At 41.4% G+C, this 8,411-nt stretch overlaps 1 pseudogene; it reads right to left on the bottom strand.

Moving 5' to 3' along the window:
- Positions 1-659: 659 nt before the first annotated feature.
- On the bottom strand, positions 660-7,818 carry LOC130544468 (olfactory receptor 6C65-like; annotated as a pseudogene).
- Positions 7,819-8,411: the final 593 nt, after the last annotated feature.

An 8,411-nucleotide genomic window follows, 5' to 3' on the forward strand; every position in this document is an offset into this window, starting at 1 on the left:
CATGAGACGATGACCATATGGACCTAGGAAAACTACAGAAAAGACAAAAGGTAGAGAATATAGAAAAATACGTTTGAAGGAAGAAAAATGAAATAAAAAGGACCTCTAAAATGACTGAAGTCTTTGACCACTTTATTTATTTATTCATTAATTCATTCCTTCCTGCCTGCCTTCTTTCCTTCCTTCTTTTATTTATTCATTCATTTCTTTATTTAGAGAGCCTGCATGCGAGTGGGCAGGGGTGGGGTGCGGAGGAAGAGCAAAGGGGGAGAGAGAATCTTAAGCAGACTCCACACCTGCATGGAGCCTGAAACAGGGCTTGATTTCATGACCCTAAGATCATGACTTGAGCCAAAATCAAGAGTCAGTTGCTTAACCCACTGAGCCATGCAGGTAGCCCTTGACCACTCTATTTAATTTGGTTTCTTCTCTCCTTTCCTTGAAGTATTTCATTTTTCCCCACAGCATTTGTCATTTACTTAAGTACTAGGAATTTTACTTTTCTGTTATGTTGCTTGTTTAATGTGTGTGTCCCCTCCCTAGAAATAAGTGCTGCAATGACAGGAACTTTCGTATCCATGTGTGTACCTACCACCCAGAACAATGATTTGTGTATATGTAAGGTTTATTTGTGGTTTTAGCTACGGGGTTCATAATTATTAGTGCTTGTTTGATAACAGTTTTTTGGTGAAGTCCTTAAGGGCCCGTTTCACCTGCTGATTCTGTACAGTGTAAATAAAGGGATTCAGCGTGGGAGTAACAGAGGTATTAGGTACAGCTACACCTTTGCTCAAAGCCACACCTTCTTTCACAGATGTGTTTACATGCATGAAAATGCAACTCCTATAAGAAATGGAAACCACAATCATATGAGAGGCACAAGTGGAAAAGGCCTTTTTCCTCTGCTGGGCGGAAGGGACCTTCAGAATCGTTCTAAGGATGAGTGTATAAGAGAGTATCACCAAGATTGGGAGTTAAGATAGCGGAGGAGTAGGAGACACCGTTTTTCAGCCGGTCCCCCGAGTCAAGCTGGATAGGTACCAGACCAGCCTAAACAACCACGGAACCAGCCTGAGACGCAGGAAGACGCATCTGGATCTCTACAAATGAACATCTCCAGCGCTGAGTATTGAGGTACGAAGCGGGGAGCCATGAAACTGTGCACAGATATCGGAAGATAAACGGAAGGGGGAGGGAGCCGCAGCGATCGGGCGCCGGGAAGCGGTAGCCACTTGCACGGGGGAGCGGGCGTGGCTCGTGGTCGGCACCCGCAAAACAGCAGACTGAGACCGTGAGCCGGGTGCGCGCGCCACCAGGCATCTCGCGGAACCCCGGAATCCCGGTGCGCTCACTGGATCCAGACTGAGACCGGGAGCTTCCGGAGCGCGCGCGGGGCGGCTGGCGGCTGGCGGCATTAGAAACACAAAGGACAGAGACGCGCCGGCCCTGGAAGTGAGGGCTGGGACGCCAGGCGTGGGGCGCACATCCCGGGACGCTGCAGGGTTGAGCAGCACTAACAGAAACAGAGTTAAAGTGGCCAGAACATTAGTAGAGAACGGGCCGCAATCCTTCTGTTCCATGACAGAGGCTGAAATTCAGCCGCTGCTGCTCTGACTCTCAGAAGAGGCACAGCAAACCGCCAGGGAAAGCCGCCAGAGAACAAAAGCCTGGAAATACCGGCTCACAGGGTGCCCATCCCCCTCCCCCCTCGCAGGGGACACGGAGACTCTACCCAAACAGGGTTGCCTGAGTATCGGCGCGGCAGGCCCCTCCCCCAGAAGGCAGGCTGAAAAATCAAGAAGCCCACAACCCGAGGCGCCAGGGTGGCACAGTCATTGAGCACCTGCCTTCGGCTTAGGGCGTGATCCCGGCGTTCCGGAAAGGAGTCCCTCATCGGGCTCCTCCGCTGGGAGCCTGCTTCTTCCTCTCCCACTCCCCTGCTTCTGTTCCCTCTCTCGCTGGTTGGCTGCCACATAAATAAATAAATAAAATCTTTAAAGAAGAAGCCCACATCCCTAAGATCCCTATAAAACAAGGGGCACGGCCTGGGACCCAGTCAATAATTTGGGCTCTGGACAACCCCGCAACCTCCCCTCATTAGAATGACAAGAAGGAGAAGCCCCCCCCAGCAAAGAAAAGACAGTGAGACTGTGGCCTCTGCCACAGAAATAATGGATATGGATGTAACCAAATTATCAGAAATGGAATTCAGAGTAACGATGGTCAAAATGATGAGTAGAATTGAAAAAAGTATAAACGAAAAGGTTACTGAGAATATAGAATCCCTAAGGACAGAAATGAGAGCGAATCTGACAGAAATTAAAAATTCTATGAGCCAAATGCAGGCAAAACTAGAGGCTCTGACAGCCAGGGTCGCAGAAGCAGAGGAAAGGGTTAGTGAATTGGAGGATGGGTTAATAGAGGAAAAAATTAAAATAGAAGATGCTTTTAAAAAAATCCACATCCACGATTGTTGGCTACGGGAGATTACTGACTCAACGAAACGATCCAATGTTAGAATCATCGGCATCCCCGAGGGGGTGGAGAAAAACAGAGGTCTAGAAGAGATATTTGAACAAATTGTAGCTGAAAACTTCCCTAATCTAGCAAGGGAAACAAACATTCGTGTCCAAGAGGCAGAGAGGACCCCTCCCAAGCTCAACCACGACAAACCTACGCCACGTCACGTCATAGTGCATTTCGCAAATATTAGATGCAAGGATACAGTATTGAAAGCGGCCAGGGCAAAGAAATTTCTCACGTACCAAGGCAAAAGCATCAGAATTACGTCAGACCTGTCTACACAGACCTGGAATGAGAGAAAGGGTTGGGGGAGCATATTTAAAGCTCTTTCAGAGAAAAACATGTAGCCAAGGATCCTTTATCCAGCAAGGCTGTCATTCAGAATTGATGGAGAAATAAAGACATTTCAGAATCGCCAGTCACTAACGAATTTTGTAACTACAAAACCAGCCCTACAGGAGATATTACGGGGGGTTCTATAAAAGTAAAAAGGCCCCAAGAGTGATACAGAACAGAAAGTCACAGCCAATACAAAAAAAGACTTTACTGGCAACATGGCAACATTAAAATCATATCTATCAGTAATCAGTCTTAATGTAAATGGTTTGAACCATCCCATAAATCGCCACAGGGTTGCAGATTGGATAAAAAGAAATGACCCATCCATTTGCTGTCTACAAGAGACTCATTTCAAACCCAAAGATGCATTCAGACTGAGAGTAAGGGGATGGAGTACCATCTTTCACGCAAATGGTCCTCAAAAGAAAGCTGGGGTAGCAATTCTCATATCAGATAAATTGGATTTTAAACTACAGACTATAGTTAGAAACGCAGAAGGGCACTATATTATTCTTAAGGGAAGTATTCAACAAGTGGATATGACAATTATAAATATATATGCCCCCAACAGGGGAGCAGCAAGATACACAAGCCAACTCTTATCCAGAATAAAGAGACATATAAATGAAAATACATTAATAGTAGGGGACCTCAACACTCCACTATCAGAAATAGACAGAACACCCTGGCAAAAACTAAGCAAAGAATCAAAGGCTTTGAATGCCATACTCGACGAGTTGGACCTCATAGATATATATAGAACACTACACCCCAGAACCAAAGAATACTCATTCTATTCTAATGCCCATGGAACATTCTCAAGAATAGACCATGTTCTGGGACACAAAACAGGTCTCAACCGATACCAAAAGATTGAAATTATCCCCTGCATATTCTCAGACCACAACGCTCTGAAATTGGAACTCAACCACAAGGAAAAATTTGGAAGAAACTCAAACACTTGGAGACTATAAGCCATACTGCTCAGGAATGACTGGATAAACCAGGAAATCAAAAATCAAATTAAACAATTTATGGAGACCAATGAGAATGAAAATACAACAGTCCAAAACCTATGGGATACTGCAAAGGCAGTCCTAAGGGGGAAATACATAGCCATCCAAGCCTCACTCAAAAGAATAGAAAAATCTAAAATGCAGTTTTTATATTCTCACCTCAAGAAGCTGGAACAGCAACAGAGGGACAGGCCTAATCCATGCACGAGGAAGCAGTTGACCAAAATTAGAGCTGAAATCAATCAAGCAGAAACCAGAAGTACAGTAGAGCAGATCAACAGGACTAGAAGCTTGTTCTTTGAGAGAATCAATAAAATTGACAGACCACTGGCAAGACTTATCCAAAAGAAAAGAGAAAGGACCCAGATTATTAAAATTATGAATGAAAAAGGAGAGGTCACGACCAACACCATTGAAATTGGAAGGATTATTAGAAATTTTTATCAACAGCTATATGCCAATAAACTAAGCAATCTGGAAGAGATGGTATCCTTCCTGGAAACCTATAAACTACCAAGATTGAAACAGGAAGAAATTGATTCCTTAAACAGGCCAATTAATTATGAAGAAATTGAGTCAGTGATAAACAACCTTCCAAATAACAAAACTCCAGGCCCGGACGGTTTTCCTGGGGAATTCTACCAAACATTCAAAGAAGAAATAATACCTATTCTCCTAAAGCTATTTCAAAAAATAGAAACAGAAGGAAAGCTACCAAACTCATTCTATGAGGCCAATATTACCTTGATCCCCAAACCAGGCAAAGACCCCCTCAAAAAGGAGAATTACAGACCGATTTCCCTAATGAATATGGACGCCAAAATCCTCAACAAGATACTTGCTAATAGAATCCAACAGTACATTAAAAGGATTATCCATCACGATCAAGTGGGATTCATACCTGGGATGCAAGCGTGGTTCAATATTCGCAAATCAATCAGCGTGATACATCATATCAACAAGAAAAGACTCAGGAACCATATGATCCTCTCAATCGATGCCGAAAAAGCATTTGACAAAATACAGCATCCTTTCCTGATTAAAACCCTTCAGAGTGTAGGAATAGAAGGTACATTTCTCAATCTCATAAAAGCCATCTATGAAAAGCCTACTGCAAATATTATTCTCAATGGAGAAAAGCTGGAAGCCTTTCCTTTAAGATCAGGAACTCGACAAGGATGCCCACTCTCGCCACTATTATTCAACATAGTACTAGAAGTCCTTGCAACAGCAATCAGACGACAAAAAGGGATCAAAGGTATTCAAATTGGCAAAGAAGAAGTCAAAATGTCTCTCTTTACAGATGACATGATACTCTATATGGAAAACCCAAAAGAAGCCACTCCCAAACTATTAGAAGTTATAGAGCAATTCAGTAATGTGGCGGGATACAAAATCAATGCTCAGAAATCAGTTGCATTTCTATACACGAATAACGAGACCGAAGAAAGAGAAATTAGGGAATCTATCCCATTTACAATAGCACCAAAAACCATACGTTACCTTGGAATTAACTTAACCGGAGACGTAAAGGACCTATATTCTAGAAACTATAAATCACTCTTGAAAGACATTGAGGAAGACATAAAAAGATGGAAAGATATTCCATGCTCATGGATTGGAAGAATTAACATAGTTAAAATGTCCATGCTACCCAGAGCAATCTACACTTTCAATGCTATCCCAATCAAAATACCAAGGACATTTTTCAAGGAAATGGAACAAACAGTCCTTAAATTTGTATGGAAACAGAAAAGGCCCCGAATCTCCAAGGAACTGTTGAAAAGGAAAAACAAAGCTGGGGGCATCACAATGCCGGATTTCGAGCTGTACTACAAAGCTGTGATCACAAAGACAGCATGGTACTGGCACAAAAACAGACACACAGACCAATGGAACAGAATAGAGAGCCCAGAAATGGACCCTCGGCTCTTTGGGCAACTAATATTTGATAAAGCAGGAAAAAACATCCGGTGGGAAAAAGACAGTCTCTTCAATAAATGGTGCTGGGAAAATTGGACAGCTACATGCAAAAGAATGAAACTTGACCACTATCTCACACCATACACAAAAATAAACTCCAAATGGATGAAAGACCTCAATGTGAGACAGGAATCTATCAAAATTCTAGAGGAGAACATAGGCAACAACCTCTACGACATCGGCCAAAGCAACCTTTTTCATGACACATCCCCAAAGGCAAGAGAAACAAAAGATAAAATGAATTTATGGGACTTCATCAAGATTAAAAGTTTCTGCACAGCCAAGGAAACAGTCAGAAAAACTAAGAGGCAGCCCACAGAATGGGAGAATATATTTGCAAATGACACTACAGATAAAGGACTGGTATCCAAGATCTACAAAGAACTTCTCAAACTCAATACACGAGAAACAAATAAACAAATCAAAAAATGGGCAGAAGATATGAACAGACACTTTTCCAATGAAGACATACAAATGGCTAACAGACACATGAAAAAATGTTCAAAATCATTAGCCATCAAGGAAATTCAAATCAAAACCACACTGAGATACCACCTTACGCCAGTTAGAATGGCAAAAATAGACAAGGCAAGAAACAACAATTGTTGGAGAGGATGTGGAGAAAGGGGATCCCTCCTACATTGTTGGTGGGAATGCAAGTTGGTACAGCCACTCTGGAAAACAGTGTGGAGGTCCCTTAAAAAGTTAAAAATTGAGCTACCCTATGATCCAGCCATTGCACTACTGGGTATTTACCCCAAAGATACAGACGTAGTGAAGAGAAGGGCCATATGCACCCCAATGTTCATAGCAGCAATGTCCACAATAGCTAAATCGTGGAAGGAGGCGAGATGCCCTTCAACAGATGACTGGATTAAGAAGTTGTGGTCCATATATACAATGGAATATTACTCAGCTATCAGAAAGAACGAGTTCTCAACATTTGCTACAACATGGACAGCACTGGAGGAGATAATGCTAAGTGAAATAAGTCAAGCAGAGAAAGACAACTATCATATGATTTCTCTCATCTATGGAACATAAGAACTAGGATGATCAGTAGGGGAAGAAAGGGATAAAGAAAGGGGGGGTAATCAGAAGGGGGAATGAAACATGAGAGACTATGGACTATGAGAAACAAACTGAGGACTTCAGAGGGGAGGGGGGTGGGGGAATGGGATAGACCGGTGATGGGTAGTAAGGAGGGCACGTATTGCATGGTGCACTGGGTGTTATACACAACTAATGAATCATCGAGCCTTACATCGGAAACCGGGGATGTACTGTATGGTGACTAACATAATATAATAAAAAATCATTAAAAAAAAAAAAAGAGAGTATCACCAAGGCCAAAGTTCCCATGAGTGTGAATACTGCTAACAAAAATGCCATGAGCTCTAGAAATGTTATGTCTGTGCAAGCAATGGATAGCATAGGAGAAGAGTCACAAGTAAAGTGATCAATAATATTGGAGTCACGGCAATCCAGCCGGAGGCCCGTCATCACAGGAGGAAAGATAATAAGGAAACCACCTGCAACAAAGTTGCAGACTTTGTTACTCATGATAGTTGTGTAACGTAGAGGTTTGCAGATAGCCACGTAACGATCATAGGACATTACCGCCAGAAGAAAAAACTCTGTTGATCCGAGAAGGAGTAAAAGAAATACTTGTGTCATGCAAGCATTATAAGAAATGGTTGTGTCTCCTGTAGCAATGCTGATCAGAAATCTAGGAATACAGACTGTTGTGAATGAAATTTCTAAGAAAGAGAAATTCCTGAGGAAGAAATACCTGGGAGTCTTCAAATGAACATTTGCTAGTGTTAACATGACGATGGTCTTGTTTCCACTTACACTCAATAAGTAGGTGATCGCCATGAAGAGGAATGTCACAGTGTGTAACTCTGGTCGTCGGTGAGTCCAGAACGAATTCTCTAAGTGATGTCTTATTTGGCATGACTAAACTCTGGATTCTGTAGCTCTGTAGATAAAAATAAGAGTGGAAGTCAGCTCTTGATAATTTCAAATATATTTGTAGTGCTCTTATTCTGCACAAAGAATGATAGAGCATGCATTCTCAAGAAGTGAAAAAATAATTATTCATTAGAATTGCAAACTCATATCAGAATTTGTTTAGTAGAGAAACATTAATCTGTTTTATTTTTAAAAACTGAGGTTTAAATATGTTTAATTTCCAGCTATATACTTTAATTACTTCCTTAACATACAGGAAGTCTTTTTACAGTCATAAAAAAGAGAAATAATGATAAATACTTAGCTTACCTCATTGTGGAAGTAATTCGAGAAGATTAAACAAGTTATTGAAATATATACTATTTTTGAAAACTTAATGCCCATAAAATTCTATATTTTAATTTTGCCATTGAAAAACTTATTTTTGAGTCAGAATGCAATATTTTCTGTATAAGTCTTGTTTTATATTTATAGTAAAAAATCAAACAGAAAATACTGTATTTATGGGGAATTCACTGAAATCCATTCCCTTTAGCCTTTATATAAAATTGACCCTGTTTGCTACTCTTTGACTAA

The sequence above is a fragment of the Ursus arctos genome, unplaced genomic scaffold (assembly GCF_023065955.2).
Source record: "Ursus arctos isolate Adak ecotype North America unplaced genomic scaffold, UrsArc2.0 scaffold_21, whole genome shotgun sequence".
Lineage (NCBI taxonomy): Eukaryota > Metazoa > Chordata > Mammalia > Carnivora > Ursidae > Ursus > Ursus arctos.